This window comes from Myotis myotis, unplaced genomic scaffold (genome assembly GCF_014108235.1).
Source record: "Myotis myotis isolate mMyoMyo1 unplaced genomic scaffold, mMyoMyo1.p scaffold_m19_p_6, whole genome shotgun sequence".
Classification (NCBI taxonomy): Eukaryota; Metazoa; Chordata; class Mammalia; order Chiroptera; family Vespertilionidae; genus Myotis; species Myotis myotis.
Genome location: NW_023416368.1, coordinates 1,115,069 through 1,134,158, shown reverse-complemented (window position 1 = coordinate 1,134,158; position 19,090 = coordinate 1,115,069). Strand labels below are relative to the sequence as shown.

The 19,090-nt window shown below is 66.9% G+C and overlaps 1 long non-coding RNA gene across 1 annotated transcript; it reads left to right on the top strand.

The window, feature by feature from the left end:
* Nucleotides 1-16,212: 16,212 nt before the first annotated feature.
* Nucleotides 16,213-19,090, top strand: LOC118658773. Its single transcript, XR_004968364.1, has 3 exons — nucleotides 16,213-16,368; nucleotides 17,829-18,131; nucleotides 18,294-19,090. It is a non-coding gene; the product is annotated as an uncharacterized LOC118658773 (long non-coding RNA).

Sequence of the window (19,090 nt, the reverse complement as noted above, 5' to 3'; positions counted from 1 at the left end):
GATTCTCCTCTTGGGGGCATTTTTTCCCTATCGAATCATCCTGGGCTCAGTCCAGGGTCCTGACCCCAAGCCGGGGGGACCAACACCCCCCAAGACGCCCTGAAGCCTGCAAGGGGCTGTTCCCACAGTCTCTCCCGGACCCAGGGCTGCCCTGCGCTGGGCTGGGAGGGGCGGCAAGGGCTGCGAGGGTCACGCTGCCTCTGACCGTCCACTTGGACAGCAAGTCCCCTCTGTGCGCCTGGGATGCAGCCCCGCTGATGACAACGGCCCAGCTCCACTCAGCAACCACCCATCGGATCCCGGGAACCTGGGCCAGCGACCAGGGGGGCCAGCGACCAGGAGGGCCAGTGACCAGGAGGCAGTGACCAGGGGGGCCAGCAACCAGGAGGGCCAGCGACCAGGGGGGCCAGCGAGCAGGAGGGCCAGCGACGAGGGGGGCCAGCGACCAGGGGGGCCAGTGAGCAGGAGGCAGCGATGGCCTCTGCCCTCAGAGCCCTGCTCTGGGTGGTGGGTGTGGAGAGGAAGCAGTTCTTCTGGGCCGGGGGGGGGGGGGGGGTGAGGAAGAGGAAGACGGAGCAGGCAGAGCTGGGAGGTGCTGGCGCTCCACCCGTGTCTCCACTACATCCTCTGCGACCCCTTTGGACAGACGGATGGGTGGGCATGTGAGTGGAGAGACGGATGGACGGACAGGAAGGATGGGAGTTAGGACTGATGGACAGAGGGAGGGATGGCCGGTTGGATGGGTGGTGGATGCATACGTGGGTGGGTGGATGGACAGAAAATGGACAGAAAATGGGAGTTAGTCATCTATTTCATCAGCATCTGATACAAGGGTGGGTGGCCGGCCGGAGGGGGGGGGGCATCAGGATGGCCCTGGGCTCAGCCCCAGCCGCACGCAGGCAGGGGGCCGGGCTATGTGCTGGGCTCAGGCCCCGCAGCCCCTGTACCTGTAAGACACGGGGCAGGGCCTGGCATCAGAGCCTGCTGAGCTGGCGCACACACAGAAAGAGCCAGAAGGCCGTCTACAGCAGCCGGTCCGGGCCCCCTGGAGCCAGACAGTCCCTGTCTCTTGGGTGGTCGGGAGCCCCCACCTTCTTCCTCCAGGCCCGGCCCAGCCCCACCTGTGCACCTGGGAAGGTGGCCTGGGGGGCCCAGCTCCAGCCCAGCAGGCCCAGTGAACCCTGTGCTTTCCTCAGCCACCCTGGTGGCTGCATCACTCACTCACACACACAGACACACACGCACACCCACACACACATATTCACACTCACACATTCACACTCACACACACATACACACAGACACACACAGAGATACCCACAGGCACACTCACACACACATAGACACACACAAAGGCACACACACATTCACAGACACACATACACTCACACTCACAGGCACAGACACACACACTCACAGGCAGACACACACTCACACACACAGACACACTCAGAGATACCCCCCTCCACACACACAGGCACACACACACACACACACACCGAGAAACCCAGACACATACAGGCACACACACACACACACACACACACACACACACATAGACCTATCCCCGCCCTCACACGGACGCCTCATGGCTATAGAGGGAGGGGCTCCGCCCTGCTGTGTTTCACACCCGTGACCTTGCCGTGTCCTTAGCCGACCCTGGGTCCCAGCCCTGTCTGTGGGCTGGGGGGCTGGGCCCAGCCACTGACGGGGGGAGGCCAGGGGCCAGAGCTGGCCGCCTGGGGCCCACTCGTGTTCGACCACCAGGCTTCCTCCCCAGCACCCCTGGGGAGGGACCGTAATTAACTTCTTCCTGTTCGGATCAGGAGCTGTTTCCAGAAACATATTTCGAGGATTATTTTGCAAAGGAAATGTTTTTGAAAAGAGTCCCATGTCTCGTCCCGTCCCGGGGAAGGGGAGCAGTAAGATGGGGGCAGGGGCGGGCGGCCCTGGTGGTGGGGAGCCTGGCCTGCTGGGCCCTGGCGGTCCCTCTGGGTCGGGGGGGGGGGGGGCAGGCCGAGGAAATGAGAGGAGGGAGGAGGCGGTGAGGGCAAGGGTCCCCGCTTCCTCCTGCACACGCCCCACGGGGGCACAGCTCCCCTGGAACCCGCCCCGCTCCCCGCCCCCACCTCCCCTCTCCCTGGGCCTCCCCCACTTCCCTCAGGTGCCCGGCTCCGGGCTGGCCTTGCTGCTGGGCTGGGCCCGGAGCTGAAACCCTCGGAGGCCTGGATGCAGTCTCTAGGGAGGAAGGTCAGGGTCCAAACCCATGACCAGTGACCAGCGGGGGTCGCCCTGGGGGGAGGTCCCGCCCTTTGCTGGCACCAGGGCCTCCCGTCCTGGTCAGCCTCTCACCGTCCTGCTCTGCTCCGTCTGCCTCCCTCACTGCTGACCACGGACGGACCCTCTCACCGCTAAGGCCCAGCCCGCCCCGCCCCGAGTCCCAGCTGAGCCCCGGGCGTGGCGCGCCGGCTCTGCGGCCTCAGTGTCCCCTCCCACCCTCCGGCCTTCGCAGGAGCCAGCCCCCCGCTCTCCGGCTGCCGCTCCTCGGTCTGAGGAAATGCCACGGGCGTGGCCGGTGCTGGCCACGCTGCTCGGAGCTCAGTCCCCAGCCCCTGGGACTGGGGCCGCGGGGCCGTTCTCTCAGGCCTCTGGTCAGCTGGGGAGTGGTCCGGCCTCAGTCTCCCCTACGGGGCCCAACTGGTCAGAGGGGCTCCTGGGGCTCTGGTCACCCCATTGGGGACCCCATCCCTGCACTCATCATCCACCCAACCCCCACTTCTGCTCCGTGCCCACCTGGTCAGATCCCAACTCAGGGGTGCCACCCCTCCCTCCGCTGGGGGCCAGCCTGGGCACGTCTGCGGGAGGTGCCCGTCTACGGGGGCTGGGTGCCCAGTGCGGGCCCGTGTTCCCTGGGGGCCTGTCTCCCCCTGACCCTGTGTCATGTGCCTCTAAAGTCTCCCTCCATCTCAAGGCTTTGCCAGCCACCACCTTCTCTCCGTGTCTCTGCCCCCCTCCTGTCTCCAGGGCTGGATGCTGCTGTCCCCCCCCCCACTCCGTCCCCAGCCCCAGCCCCCACTCTCCAGGGCTGGATGCTGCTCACGGCTCTGGGTCCAGCACGCTCCCGGCCCCCGGCCCCCCCAGCTGTCCTGGAACTGGTGTGAGTATTTCGGGAGCTGGTGGCTCCCCTGGGCCTTCCCAGGTCTTGGTGGGAGTGTTGGGAGCCAGCGGTTCGGCCTGAGCGGATGGAACCATGTGGCCGGGGGCGGGCGGGTCCGGAGCCTGAGGCAGTGACAGGGGACGCCACTGGCCTCTGACGTGTCCCCGGCTGTGCTGCCAGAGCCCATCCCCAGGGGGCTTCTCCTGTGGCCCAGCCTGTCCCTCCCTCCGCACCCCCTGGACCGTGAGCCACCGGAGGGCTCCCTCTGCCGGTCATGGTTCCCGGCCCTGGAGGAGGCCTCGGGGCAGCGCCCCCCCCACCCCGTCCCCGCTGCAATGCCCACCTCCCCTCCGCCCTCTGCACCCCACAGACAGGCCGGAGCACAGGGCACGGCGACCGCGTGCTGGTGGCCGTGTTGAGCCCAACGGACACACACTCTGCTTCCCGTGCGCGACACCCACCTGCCCGACGAGCCACTGGACACCCTTTCCCGGCGCCTGCGAACAGCTCCTCACGGGCAGCTCCCCGCGGGCCGGGCGGCGTCCTGTCCGCTGTCTTCCGGGCAGAAGGACCATTCGACACTCCACACGCACGTGTGTGTGCGCGTGCGTTTGCGTGCGTGCGTGCGTTTGCGTGCGTGCGCGTGCGTGCGCGTGCGCTGAGCTCTCTATCCCCCGGGCCTCCCTCTGCAATGCTCTCTGTCTGGGCCACGTCCCCCGCGTGTGCAGCGGGTGCCCGGCCGACGTTGGGTGCGAGGCCGGGAGAGGGGTCGTGCCCAGGTCACAGAGCAGCAGAGGGGGGACTTGACCCCCAGCCGGGTGTTCTGTCCCCTTCTTGCCCTCCCGGACTCTGGCCTGGGCTGGAGGGGCTCTGGGCCCTTGAGGCTCTGCACCCCATCTCAGGCTCTGCACCCCGTCCCAGGCTCTGTACCCCATCCCAGGCTCCGCACCCCATCTCAGGCTCTGCACCCCATCTCAGGCTCTGCACCCCGTCTCAGGCTCTGCACCGCGCCTCAGGCCAGGCCCAGGGCCCCCCGCCACTTTCCCATCTACCTGGACTCTCAGCCCTTCTTTCCTCAGACGCAGCTGCTGTGAGTCTGCCGAGCCCAGCCTCCGTCTGCAGAAGACTTTACGTCCCCTCCAGGCCGAGGTCAGCTGGCTGCCGGCCTGCCCGGTCACAGAGGCCTCCCATGGCCTTGTGCCTGGCTGCTGCCTCGGCCCAGACTGGCCTTTCTGACTGGCCTGTCGGTTGAGCTTCCTCAAAGATGGCTGCCATCACTGGTCACTCACTGGGCACCAGGGAGGCCTGTCCCTCAGCCTGGCCCCCAGAGTGGTACCACCAAGGGCTTTGGCGTCTCTGGGGCCCCCGAGTGCCCCTGCGAGGGTGGCTCACAGCATGGGCCTGGCAGTGGCCTCAGTCTCCCCATCAGTACAATGGGCTGGAAGCCCTCCCCCGGCTGCTGTGCACATACCCGAGGGAAAGGCCTTGTTACAGATGCCGATCCAGGGGATTGTGCCCCTCCCAGGGGGTCCTGAGAACCTGGGCGCTAAGGCCTGGCCTGGGGGCTCGTGGCCAAGGGAAGCAGAGAGCAGAGCCCGGTGACCCCTGGCCACGCTGTCCCTGCGAGCCCCTCGCCTGCTGGGCCTCAGTTTCCTGCCCTGTGTAATGGTGGCCGGTGCTTTCAAACTGCCCTCCGTCATCAGCCTGACCCTGAGGGCACACGCCCAGCGAGGGGAGAAGAGCCGCACTGTGCCAGGGCCACCGAGCCCCAGCAGAGGACAGCCGCCCGCAGCCGTGTCCTGGGCCTGACTCCGGCCTGTGGGGCTGAGGGTTTCCATGCTGCCCTCCCCACCGGCCAGTTGTCGAGCGCAAGTCCCAGGACGGGGGTCCTGGAGGAGGGCTCAGGGCAGCCTGGCCGGCATCTGGAGTCACCCCCTCCCGACCTGGTGACCTGGTGAGCAGCTCCCCGTGGGGGCCCCGGGGCGGGCGGTGGAACCAGGTGACGGTGGGGAAGTCCCACTGGAGCTGGGTGGGCCCCGCTCCCTGCCCCGGGCAAATCCGCACATCCGGGAGCTGCGGGCGGGGCCTGGCAGCCGGTCTGTTTGCTCCCATAGCACCAGCTCGGCTGCCAGCCACTGCACCCCGACCGTGAGGCTCGGCTGGGCCCCACCTGGATGCCATGACACCGGGGTGTGCCTGCAGGGCTGGGCCGGCCACGGGGGCCCTCCATGGCCCTCTCCGCCCCCAGCCTCTGGGCCCTTGGCGGCCCGGCGCTGAGAGCTTTGGCCACTCGAGCTCCAGGCTCCCTCCCGCGGTGGGCAAGGTCCCACAGGCAGAGGAGTGTGCAGGCCTCCCAGGGGGGCAGAGCCGGGTGCAGGGGTCCCGGTGCAGGTGGAGCCGAGCCTGCCTCGCCCAGGTGGGGCTTTGTGAGCTCTCCCACTGCGGGCACAGGCCTGGCTCCCCTCCCGCCTCCAGGGCCCTTGGCTGCCTGCAGCAGAGGCCCCCTTGCTAGCCAGGGGTGGGGAACCTTTTTCTGCCAAAGGCTACTTGGATATTTGTAACATCATTCTCAGGCCATTCAACGTTCCCAACTTCAACATTCTCTGCTGTATTTGGTCAAACGTTGAAATAACTCCTCCCTAACGCCTGACACCTGACGTCCCCACCCCTGGAGAGGGAGAGTGAGGCTCAGAGAGGGCGGCCCGCCTGTATTCCTGGTGCTCAGGCCTCCTCCGCCCCGGCCAGGGCCCGCTGGAGGCAGCAGCATCGAGCCACTGCCCTGAGCTCCCGGGGGCCAAGCTCCTCCCCCAGTTCCCCCGACTTCCGGCTGGGGCTCTGGGCAGCTGACCCCCCCACCCGATGTGGGAGGCAGGGAGGCAGTGAGGCAGTTAGACAGACCTGAGCAGAGCAAGGAGGCTGGGGAGGGGCAGAAGGTGACCAGGTGGACAGCCCCAGGGGCCTAGCAAAGGATGTGGTGGGTGGGACCTCCCCCAGGGGACCGTCCCTCCCGGAGCGTGTGCTTGGTCAGGTGGTTTGGACCCCTGACCTTTCCCCCCCAGAGACAGAATCCGGGCTCAGCTGGGTTTTAGCTCCAGGCCCAGACCAGCAGCCAAACCAGCCCCAGCTGCCCTCGGGCCCAGCTGCAGTGGGTAACGCCCGCTGCCCCGGCGGCCAGTCCTGGAGACCTGGACCTGAAAGGACACCTGAGATCTTCCCGGGGCCCCTACCATCTCCCCTAAACCCTGAGGACAGAGGACCCAGTGCCCCTCCCTCCTGGAGCACATCCACCCCCCATTCCCCCCCCCCCCCCCCGACCTTCCTCAGCCCAAGCTTCAGGGCCCTTCCTTCGCCTCCATCACTTGTTGCCTGAGCCCCTTTCTCCTGGGAATTGCTTCTCCCACCTGTGACTGAGGAATAATGTTCTCTGACAGTGTGGGTCTTGGCTCTGAATTCTCTCCCAGCCGGAACCCAGGTCCGCTCTGACCCCACCGGTCTAGCCCCAGCGCCAGCCGCCCACACCCCATGGGCACCTTTACTGACCCTGGAGCGAGGAGACAGTGCCCAGGATCCTGTGCCCAGCGGGGCTGTCCCCTCGCCCAGGGGATTGGCTCAGAGCAGAGGGGAACTGGGGGGCAGGACTGCGAGCCCAGCATGCAGCTCGGAAGACTGAGGCCCAGGCTAATCCCAGCCCGGTGCCCTGAGCCAGCCGAACAGGGCACTGAGGGAGGCCGGGCAGGTGGGTACAGTGGGGTGGGATGGGGACTCAGGCTGGTCAGATGGGCCCCAGATGGCCAGGGCAAGGGTGGTAAGCCCCCCCTTCGCTGGACCAAATGGGCTGTAACCCCCTGCAGGGAGGGAGCCGCTGCCTCCAGGGATCCGTCAGAAGTGAAGTTTGAGAGCCGGACAGGCCCTGAGGACGGGTGGGGGGGTCAGGAGGAGGGAGAGAGAGGGGAGGGCCTGTCAGCTGTGGGACCGGGCTCCTGTTCCCCCAGCCCCCGCCTATAACCCAGGCTTGGCTCTGCCCACCAGCAGAGGTGGCAGGGAGGGCCTTGCAGGTGGGTGAGGCCTGGCCTGGGGGTGGGGAGGGAGCAGGGCCCAGGGCGGGGTCTCCCAGTCACCTGGCTCCTTCCCCGGAGCTGCCCTGTCCCCCCACTTCCATCACGGAGGGAGCACGGGTCCCAGGGCCTGTGGGTGGAGAGCACAGGCTGGCGGGCAGGCGGGTGGGGCCTCACGGACAGGCCTCCCCCCATTAACTCGCTGCCCCTCCTTTGCCTGCAGTTTGAAGCCTCCTGTGGGAGGACCCGGCCCCGGCTGGAGCCCGCTGGTCCCAGACAAGCAGGGACACCACCCTCTGCCCCGCCACCGGCTGCGGGTGGGGGCTGCCCGGCGCCTGCTGCCCTCACACCCTCGATGCCCCAGGTGTGAGACCAACCCGTCTGAGGGGGACATCGCCTTCCGGGTCAGCCCCGATCCGCCAGCACCAGCACCCCCCCTACCCCCACCCCCCACCCCCGTGGTGGGCCATGCCTTCGAGGGCTGCGCAGGGGGGCGGGGAGGTGGCCAGCGGCTTCCCACTGGCGCTGGGGGAGCCCTTTGAGGTGAGGGGAGTTCAGGGGGGCAGGGAAGCCAGGCCGGGCACTGCATGACTCTGTGAAGCAGCTGGGACTCCCTGCGCCCGGGTCCCAGACGCACCGCTGTCCCTGCCTGGGCCCGCAGGGCGCTCACAGGCGAACGGCCAGGGCAGAGGCTCAGGGTGGTGGGTGCCATGGGATCCCCCGGCCCCCGCCAGCTGCCTGTCAGCACCCCTCCTAGGAGAGGGGGCCTATGTGGTGGGGTTCCATGTGGGAGGGACCTCGGGCCCACCCACCGGGGGTCCCAGCTTCCTCGCCTGCTTCCTGTGGCAGCGGGAAGGGTTCCTCCTGTTCCCCCTCCTCCCTGCCCCGGGTCCCCTCCTGCGTGTGCCTGGGGCTGGGGGAGTCCTGAGGGCCTCCCAGCCCTGGTGCAGACCCCAGCTTCTGTCATCCGTCCACCATCTCTCACATCTAAGTGTCTGTCACCTACCCCTCATGTCTGTCATCTGCCTAATGTCCATCTAGCTGCCATCTGTCAATCATCCATCATCTGTCAATCACCTATCTATCATCTATATATAGAAGAGGCTAATATGCAAAGTGTCCCCTCGGGAGTTCGACGGGGAGACCAGGAGTTTGCTCGCTCACTATGACGTGTGCTGACCACCAGGGGGCGGCGTGGAACATGGCGGGCGACCACCGGTGGCAGAGGCGGGTGTGCTGAGGGAGTGAGGGAAGGAGGAGGCGGGGAGGCGGGGAACCTGATCCGCCCTGATGGCAGGCCAGGCCCGGGGACCCCACCCGTGCACGAATGTCGTGCGTGCACCGGCCTCCAGTCTGTTCTGTCTACTTATCCCTACCTACCGTCTACCTATCCATCTTCATTAGGCGTGGCCGCCACAGCGTGGGAGAGCCTACCGGTGCTCAGCCTTTACAGCTGTTTAAAGAAAGGCAGGAAGTGAGCGGCGGCTCAGACGGGCGGGCGCGGTGGTCAGGCCTGGCCTGCAGAGCCGGCCGCCTGGGTCTGGGCTCAGCCCCTCTGCCCACGCGTGACCTGGGCAGGTCCCGGACTTGGGGGCTGGAGCCCTCAGCTCACGGGGAGCCAGGAGGCTCACAGAGTGTAGCCCACACCTGTCCTGAGGTCACTTGTGTGGAGTGCCAGGCAGCCTGCAGGTCTGGCCCAAATGTCTTGCCCTCTATGGTTTCACAGATGGGGAAACTGAGGCTGGTGGGGTCCAGAGAGGGGAGCCCTTTGAGCCCCGGAGGAGCATCGGGGCAGCGGAGCAGGGCAGAGGGCAGACGACGGCGCCCCCACCCCAGGTGGGACAATGGCGGCCCCGGCCTCCAGCGGCGAAGCTTCCTTCCTGTCTCCGCTCACGTCCTCCGTCCCTCCTGTCCTCGGCCCAGCTGGCCAGAGCCCCTTCTCCCTCCCCCCTCCCCTCCTTCCGTAGGTCTGGCCCTTTGTGTTGAGGGCAGGGGCCGGGGGCTGGCAGGCAGGCACGGTGGACCAGGCCCTGGGCCCTGGGCAGGACTGGGCCAGGCTGCTCTGCCCCGGGGGGGGGGGGGCTGCTCAGAGTGCCGCCCGCTGGGCCTGAGCTGGCTGCAGGGCGCTGGGCTCCGGCTGCAGGAGCTCTGGGACGTCCTGGCCAGTCTCCCGAGGACTGGTCCCCCCAGCTCTCTGTTTGCTGTGGGGGTGCCTGGGCTTGTCTGGGGGACACAGTGCCTTGGTAAGGAGGCTGTGGCCGTGGAGGGTGGAGAGGCTCACTGCCACGGGCCAATGACCAAAGGCCAAACGAGAGGCGGGGCGGGGCAGTGGGGCGGCGGGGTCTGGGCTAACAGGAAGGGGGTTCAGGGGGCGGTCCATGTCCGAAGGTGTGCAGTGCATCGCTGTCTGACACACCGAGGGGAGCCTCAGCGGGCACCAGCCTCGACGCCAGCGGCCCGGCGACTCGCGGGCGACTCTGCTCTAAAGCCAGCTCATCCGGGTCTGTCCCACCAGGACCGAGGTTACGGGCAGCCCGGGTGGGGGTGCCTTCTGGGTCCCCCATATTCCAGGCCCTTCCTGAGCTTGTCGGGCCGACCCGCACAGGCCACTGCAGACACGGTGTCCTGAGCCTTAACTCCTGGTGGCCAGGACCCCTCCCAGCGCCAGGACAGGTGGGGCTTGCTCCCTCAGACCACAGCCTGGGGGGGGCATGGCCAGCCCCCACCTGCCTCATCTACCCCAGAGCCCAGCGGCACTGGGCGGAATGGGGAACGAATCAGCACGTGGGCCTGCTTGCTATTCTGTAAAGTGGGGTGGCGTCCACGTGTGCCCTGCCCTCCCACCAGGCAGCGGGGCGAGGCCAGAGCTGCCCGCTGCCGGTCCCCACACCACGCCCATCCTCTTCCCGGGCTCCCTCATGGCCACCCTGAGGGCAGGGGCTGCCAGGGGGCAATGCTGAGCTCTAAGCGCCTCTCACATGACCCGGGGTCGCTGGGGGCCACCAGGGTGACCACGACCCCCCCACCCCATGCGGTTCCTCCTGCTGAGGGGACAGCTTGGTTCATGGCAAACCCATCACCACCTTCAACCCCAGGGCAGTGCCTGCAGGGAGGGAAGTGCCGCAGGTCCCAATGGCGTGGGTGCCACCTGCCACGGGACCCCAGTGTCTGTGGCTGGAAGTCCCATGGGGGTTCCTGCAGCCTGGGGGGTGGCAGCCTGGGGGTGGCAGCCTGGGGGGTGGCAGCCTGGGGGGTGGCAGCCTAGGGGGTTACAGTGGCGGGGGGGGGGGTGGCAGCCTGGGAGGTGGCAACGGCGGGTGGCAGGACAGGAATGGGAGCAGACGCTGGGCTCTCCACCCACCACCTCCGTGAGGGTCCGGAGAAGCGGGCGCAGGGCCTCTGAGCAGGCGGCCGGGACCTGGGCTGCGGGCGGGAGGCTTCTTAAATCCGCATTGTGACCCCCACCTTTTGTCATGGAAAACCTCAAACACAGGAAAGGTGCAACAGCTCAGGCCCAGCCCTGCGGTGGGGACGCGGAGCTGTCTTTTCAGCACCAAGCAGCCCTCCACTCCACCGGGACCCAGGGCGCCCACCGCCCCCGCCACCCCACCGAGCCCCATCTCACGGCCCTGGAGCCCAGGGAGGGAGGAGGTGAGCCACCCAGCACAGGGCATGGGACACAGGAGCCCCGGGCAGGAGGGATTTGGGGGGCTCACGACCTCCACCCAGCACCCAGGGCAGGGAGGGGCTGGAGAAAGGTGGACGTGGCACAAGGGCACCTGGGGGCTGCCGGTGGGGCGCTCTCCCCTGGGGGCACCCCTCTTGGATGAGACCTGAAGGCTCCCCCTCTCTGCCCCCCCCCCCACAGCCTCAGGACCACCACACAGGGGCTCGGGGTCCAACAGGGAGGCTCTGGGCCCCCAGCAGCCTGATTCTCTCTCTCCCTCCCTCTCCCTTCCTCTCTGAAATCAATAAAAATATATTTTTTACAAGAAACGTTAATGATGAGAGAGAATCATGGGTTGGCTGCCTCCTGCATGCCCCCCACTGGGGATCGAGCCCGCAGCCCGGGCCTGTGCCCTGAGCGGGACTTGAGCCGTGACCTCCTGGTTCAGGGGTCAATGCTCAACCACGGAGCCACACCGGCCAGGCGGGTTGTTGGTTTCCACACAGAGGGACGCACACACAGGGAGGGGACACTCGGGGGTCCGGGCAGAGCCGGGTCTGGCTGAGTCGCCTGGACGTCCGAGTGGCCATGGTTCTCCGTGGCTGCCCTCCCCTCCTCTGCACAGGAGGTCTTGGCTGCAAGCATGGGTTTTGTAAACTCGGCTTTGGGGTCTGACCGCCATGGCTGGAGGGGTGGGTCACTCTGGCCCTGGTGAGGGCCCACGCCCACACCTAGGCCCTGCCGCTCGGAGAGGGCCCAGCAGGCAGGGGTGGGAGTGGGCAGAGCCAGTGGTGGCGAGGCATCCAGGGGGAGGGGGCTGGGACCCCTGGAGGGGACCCGCGTGGATGGCCAGCTGCCTGGAGCATCCGGAACTTGGAGAGGGGGCAGCCTTCTCCGAGCACCGGCCTGGGCCACGGGGCAGCTCAGCGGGGGGTGGGGGGGTGCCCCGTGGCCGTCACTCCAGCAGGCACGGGCCCTGGGCCACCCTCCACCGAGCCCAGCTGTGGCTTCAGGGCCCCGGAAACAGCTCTAACCCCGACCCCAACCCCATCTCCCCAGCCCAGACCCCATGCCTGCCCCCGACAGGCAGCCATCCCAGCCGCTCGCCCGGGACCCGCTCCAGCCCTGGGACAAGGCGCTCACCAGGGTCTGGGCCGGCAACCTCCGGGCCTTCGCCATGGTTACGGCCCACCCACCGCTCTGCTCAGAGGCGGGCATTGTGCGGGCGCCGAGCATGGCGAGCGCCCAGGAGCCGGCGGGCACAATGGCCCTGGAGCTGAGCCCTTTCCCACGCTCTGGCCTCTCCCCAGCCCTGGCTTCGGCAGAGGGGAAACTGAGGCCTGGACAAGTGCGTTAGGAGCCAGGGCCTCCTGGGGAGGGTGGGAGGCAGGGCTGTGGCAGTCAGACCCCAGGGCAGCCCCGAGCCGTGGACACCCCATCTGGCTGCAGCCTCACCAGCTCCCTCTGCCTCTGCTCCCGGCCCCAGCAGATGCCCTCGCGGCCCCAAACCTCTGCCTAAGGGCCCTCTCAGCTCCGTCCTGGGCACAAGCCTCCCCTGCAAATTGCCACCTTCCCCCGCTCCTCCCCCCCAGCGGGAGGGCATGTCCCCTCGGCCATCCACGCACAGGCCAGCTTCCCTTTGGAGGCGTGCCCCCCCGCCCCGTGCGCTGGTCTTGGGGTGCAGCGATCCCGGCTCTGCCTCCCTCCTGGGGCTGAGGGCCTGGAGGGGCTCCGTGTCACCCTCTCACGTGGAGGGCAGCTGAGGACAGGCCTGCGGCGCCATCGGCTGCTCAGGCGTGAGGGCGCGAGGACAGGCCCAGGGCTCCGCCTGCCGCCGGCGGCCGCCACACGGCTGTGCCCACACCCGGAGAGCGATGGCCGCGCCCGCACCCACGGGCACAGGACGGTCGGCGCTGCCTGCTGACCCAGGGGAGCAGCGGAAGCCGTGGTGCCAGGTGCCAGGTGCCAAAGAAAAGGCCAACCCAGACCCAGCGGGGCCACCACTCGAACATGACGGCGAACAAAGACGTTTCCAGATTCTAAAAGTCCACGAGAACGGGTTGCTAACAGACGCTCACAGGAAACACGGAGAGAGGTGCTCGGGCCGGGGAGTGACAGGAGGGGACAGGAATCCGAATCCGGGAGGAGAGGGCCCAGGCACAGCCGCTCCGGGAAGGCGCCCGCCGGCGTCCCCAGTCGGAGCCTGGGCCGAGGCTGCCCCCTGGTGGAGGCGCGGGGACCAGGCGAGTCCAGGTGCAGGAACCCGCCTGGACCTCAGTGGCCGGTTCAGAGCTGCCCGGGCCCCTCCTCATGGAGCCGCTCTTCACGCCCCTTGGGCACCGGCAGCAGGGGCCCGGGGACCCCACTGGTTAGTGGGAGAGGGGCCTCGGCCCTGGCCCCCCCCGGGGTGGGGAAGCAGTGTCCGGCCCCCGTCACAGGGGCCAGTCCAGCTGGGATGGGAGTGTGACTCTCACCGATTCCCAAGACTTTCCACCAAAACCCTAAGCCCAGAGGGAAAATACCTCACAGGCAACTTTTATATGATTTACAAGTTGAAATGACAATACTGTGGAATATATTGGGTCAAATATATTATTTTTTTAAGTACCTGGCTTCTTTTTTTAAAAAAAATATTTGCATTGATTTCCGAGAGGAAAGGAGAGGAGAGAGAAACACCAATGATGAGAGAATCACAGATCGGCTGCCTCCTGCACGCCCCACCCTGGGGATCAAGCCCGCAACCTGGGCCTGTGCCCTGACCGGGAATCGAACCCTGACCTCCTGGTTCATAGGTCGATGCTCAGCCCTGAGCCGCACTGCCAGGCCGGGAGAACATATTGAAATTAACGCCACCTCCTGCCTTGGGAGGGCCGTCACCATGTGGCTCAAGGGCTTGCTGGGAAGATTACCCAGACGGCTCCCGGGAGTCAGCAACCTGGTGAGCTGGCCTGGCCGGCCGAGGGGCCAGGCGGGGAGGAGGGTCAGTGTGGCCCGAGGTGGGGGGCTGTGGGCAGCCGGACATGGGCGGGCTGGGGTCCGAGCCTGGTGGGTGAGGGGTGGAGGGCCAGGGCCAGGAGGCCGGGCGCCGTCCTTTCTCCACCTCTAGCCCTCGGGGACCCTCCTGCGCTCACCTGAGGGCACCCCATGACAGCAGGAGCCATGGCGGCCACAGGCCCGTGGGGTCACTGTGCCCTGAGGGCAGGAGCAGCAAGAAGGGCCTGGGCGGGCAGCTGGCACCAGGACTGTCACGTCAACAAGATGAGGGTCCTGCTGCCTTCAGGGCGGGCAGGAGCCCCGAGCAGGGCATGGCCAGGCGGTGCAGTGCCAGCAGGAAGGACCGCAGAGGGCAGCCCTGCCCACAGGCGCCCGATTCCCTGGGAACTCGGTGCCCGCAGCCCACCCGCCGCTCAGCTGCCCGCAGCAGACGTTCAGGGCCTGCGGCTGGAAGCCAGCGGAGAGGAAGGTAAGGGTGCCCAGCCTGGCCCCGGGAGCCCACTGGTCCCTGGGGAGACGGGACCCAGGCCAGCCCTGAGCCCTGCGACGTGTGGGGGCCGTGCTGACCCGCTCTCGGGCAGCAACCCCGTGGCTGGAGCCTGGAGGACTCGTGTCTGTTTCTGGGCCCCTAGGAACTCGAGGCTTCTGTGTCACCGGCACCTGGGCCAATAGCAGGGCTGAGGCCGGGCCAGCTTGGAGGGGAGGTGGGGTGGGGAGCCTGGTGCTGGCTTCTGCTGGCTGTGGGCACGGGCCCCCTCCCAGGGTCTGGGGCCCTCCTCCCAGGAGGGTGTAAGGTCTGGGGGCCCCCCTCCCAGGAGGGTGTAAGGTCTGGGGGACCCTGGGCCCCCACCACCCTCTGGGCCGAGGTGCCCGAATGCCTCCGTATGAGACGGTTCCCTAGACTCCAGCCTGAGCAGCGCCTGAGAGCCTGGGACCGGTCCCCGCGGGAGCTCCCGGCCGGTGAGAGCAGGTGCCCGGACCCAGCGCCTGGCGGGAGGACCCAGCGCCTGGCGGGAGGACCCAGCTGCCGCCCCAGCGGTGTGAGCTTTGCCGCAGGAGGGGCCCGCGGCTACTTGACACATTTCACATTTCAGGGAGGCGTTCCTGGCGCTGCTGCCTGGGCGGCTCCCTCCCTCCCTCCCTCCCTTGGGGTGATTTCCGATGCTGGGTTTTTCCTCTCCTCCCGCTGCCAACACTCGTCCGCCACAGCGCTCCACCCCGAGCACACGCCGCCTGCCCGCTCTGCGCCCTTTCCGCCAACTCCCCCCCCCCCCCCCCCGCCCCGCTTTCCCATCTTCACGGGTCTGAGGGCCAGGCCTCCCAGGCCACGCCTGTCATCTTCCTTCCAGCCTGCGTTGGCTTCTCCCAAAGCCTGGGCCTGACCGGCCTGTGTGGTTCAGGGCAACAGCTCGAGGGGCCGAGCGCCTGGGCTCCTGAGGAGCGTGGGGCCCGGGCCGGACCTCGCAGCCTCCGGGCCTCAGCGTCCCCACCTGGAACAGGGGCCCAAGAACCCGTCACTGCGATCCGGGCTCGGCCCTGACTCCACGGAACCTGCTACGCCGCCTGAGAGCTCCCACCACATGCCTGTTCCCCCCGGTCCTCCCTGGAAGTCTCAGGTCGGCCTTCTCTGTGCGGGATGGCGCGGCGGACAGGGACCCGGAACCAGGCCCAGCCACCGTCAGGGCGGACGCGGCCCCTCACAGGGACAAGGGCCCGTCAGCGGAATGAGCCTTGGGGGTGGGGGTGGGGCAGCTGCAGGAGAAATGACCCCTGGGAACGATTTCCAGACACGAACCCGTTTGCCTGAGCCAGACGTGAGGCGGGTGCTGAGCCCACCACCTCCTGGGGGGGGTGTTGGGGGCCAGATGTAAGCTGGCAAGGTCCTTGCACCTGAAGGGGCTCGCAAGGCTGGGACCCTTACCCAGTTTTCCCAGACTTGTTTGGATGGCGATTATCAGTAGAATAGGAGTAGCATTTGTAGAATGAGAACAGCCTTTCATAGCTTGCCCAGAAGTCTACCTATTTACTGAGATGCTGTACTGAGAACTTGTCCTTCTGCTCTGTCTCTCCCTCAGAGATTAAGAGGAACAAAGAACACATTCCTCTTGACAGACTCCGATTCAGTGTGTTGTGTATAAATAGGATTGCATAGCTAATAAACTCGCTTCAGTTCAAGAGAACTGGGGTCCTCCCGACCCCGCTTTCCTGTCTTTCTTTCTTTTCTCAATTCCCACCTCCCTGCCTCAGCCCGGCTCAACCCTGTCAGGCTGGCCCTGACGGGGGGGGGGGGGGGGGGGGGCAGGCCCTCCGGGGGAGCCGCCCGCTCACCTGGGCCCACCCCAAGCCGGCACCTCCCCAGCCCTCCTGCCCAGCCCTGTGCTCCGGGAAACATTTCGGGAACATTTAAAAACAAAACATTTTTCAACCAAACCTTTAGAAGCACAGACCGCGCCCAGAGCCCGTCCGCCTTGAAACCCGACACTGACACCCGCTGGGTGAGTCTGTGCCCAGTTCTGAGACCAAGATGTTCTGGGATCTACCGGCAGCACCGTGCCGCCCGCAACAGACCCGCGACGGCACCGCTCCGCCCGGGTCCCCTCCCAGCTGCGCTCGCTGCTTTGAGATAAAGGGGCCCGGCCAGGCTGGCTGTGTGGACAGAGCGTCGGCCCAAGGACCGAAGGGTCGGGGCTCGCTTCCGGTCGAGAGCGTGCACCTCAGCTGCAGGCTCATCCCCAGGACGGTGTGTGGGAGGCACCAATCCATGCCTCTCGCGTCGCTGTCTCTCAGTCTCCCCCCCCCTTCCACTCTCCAAAAAGCCAACGGGAAATACCCGCAGTGAGGATTAACCAAAAAACTGAAATGAAAAGGGATCCCCTCTCAGCCTCTCTACTGGCACCTTCCGGGGGAAGGCCGGCGGCGCTGGCTTGTTCCGAGGCATCAGCCTGCGGCCAGGGCACCCCGTGGGAGGCCGGCACCCCGTGGGAGGCCGGCCCCCCGCTCGGCACCTGCTGTCCTCCAGCCGGGAGCCTGGCTGTCTGTTTGGATCAGGCCGTGCGGAGCCTGGTGCCCTCGGCGGCGTGCACCCTTCCACAGAACCTGGCGGGCGAGGGCGCCCCCTCAGGCTGCTCCCGCTGCACCCCGCGTGAGCTGAGGGTCCCGGAGAACAGGCGCCCAATGAGGCGCCCCAGCTGGTGGCCAGTCCCCCAACACGGCCCCAGCCCTGCCTGTGAGGGTGCCTCCTCCCGTGGGGAGGCCGGGTGTCCCCTCCAGGCCAGACGTGGCGGCCACCCGCCACGGTCCCCTCCCGTCCCAGCTGGGGGGGGCGGCCGCCTGCCTCATCATCGGCACTGTAGGCAGAGTCAGTGGAGGGACCTACTACGTGCTCCTCCCTCAGCATCCTCTGCCTGCATTTTTGGCAGCAAAAGGAACTGAAATTCAGTTCTGTGAAAACCTCAGTAGAAACCCAGGAACCCCACTTCTGGGTCTACACCCGAAAGAAGCGGGGGCAGGACTTGGGCAGCTGCCTGCACACGCGGGGCCACGGCGCACAGCCAGCAGCGACAGGGGGCAGCCCCGCGGCCTCGGACGGGAGGGAAGGGGGTGCACACCACGCGGTCCATCCTGACAGTGGACGTGACTCAGCCTAGACAGGAGGGAACTCTGACCCGCTACCAGGTGGACGGGCCGGAGGACACACTCGCTCAGACAGGAAGCAGAGGCCGGCCAGGGTGGGTGGGGGGCGGGGTCGGGGGTGTGTGTGTGTGTGTGTGTGTTCATGGGGCAGAGTCCGTTCGGGAAGACGGAAGGTTCTGGGATGGTGGGACGGCGATGTGAGTGTGCACGACGCTACCGACCGGGGCTAAGCATGGTCAGGATGGTGAATGTTCCGTTATGGGTATTTTAGCCCAGTTTTAAAAGGGATCAAAATGAACGCCCATTGAAACTGTCCCTCCAGCCTCCAGTTCATCCAAGAAAATGTCTTCATGGGCGAAGGGCTTTCTCCTCAACAGGAAGGCCAGCCACCGAGTGACAACATGAAGAGCCTCACCACCATCATCATCATCATCACTGCCTGAGGTTTTAGCCGCCGCCTCCACACCTGCCCAGGGACTGGCCCCGCCTCCAGCTCCCGCCCAGCGGCTGGCATAGCCCCTTCCCACCACGTCCGGAAACTGACCGGCAGGAGGGAGTGTGGGCAACGCACCCATGCGGACCAGTCATCGCTCCAAACGCCCATCCCGGAGAAACAGCGTCTCAGGTCGGTGACGTGGGGCAGCCACGCTCCCCTCTCGTCCTCCCCGGTCTGGGAGCGTGTGTGTGTGTGGGCGGGGGGGGGGGGGGTAGAAAAGGCTGCAGCTGATCAATAACGAGCAGTCACCCCAGCGTGACTGGAGGAGTGACCCGTCGGGTCTGCGTGCAGGACAGGCGAGTGCCCCCCCGACGGCCCGGCAGAGGCCGCAGGAGCCGCAGGAGCGCCCCTCGGAGGGGAACACAGACGCGGGTCTCCGGGACCAGGCGGACCAGGCGGACGGAGGTGGAGTCCACTCCCTCCTGAGCACTGGGAGTCAGGGGCGAGCTGAGCCCCGACCTGGCAGCCGTCCCTGACCCCGAGCCCGGGTCACCCCGTCAGACACGGGGGAGGACGAGGGGCCTCCTGCTCACAGGCCGAGGGGGCTCTGCTGGCATCACCGCTTCTCCTTCATGCGCTCACACAAGGAAGTCGCCCTGTGCCCACGGCGCCAGGCCCGGCCCTCCACCCGGGACGAGTGGGAAGGAGACTCAAACCAAACGGGAGGCCGGGTCCACGTCTGCAGAGTCCACTAGAATAGATCCCCGGCACCGCCCTGGGCTCCGTGGGCTCTGTGGGTGCTTAATTCTTATTCTTATTTGGTCAATCCTCACCGGAAGGTATTTTTCCATTGACTTTTAAGGGAGGGAGGGAGGGAGGGAGGGGAACATCGATGTGAGAGACACAGCAATTGATTGCCTCCCCCACAGCCTCCACCGAGGTGGTGCCCTTGAATGGAATAGAACGGGACCCCCCAGTCTGCGGGCCGGCGCTCTAACCATTGAGCACACCCTCTAGGGCTTGTGGGTGCTTTAGACTGAGCTTCAAGGGCAGGCAGGTGAGACAGCCACGCTCCTCACGCTTCTGCCTTGCTCTGCCCCCCAAACGCCCGCTTCCCTCAGCCCTGTGCTCCCGGCTGACCAGCTCCA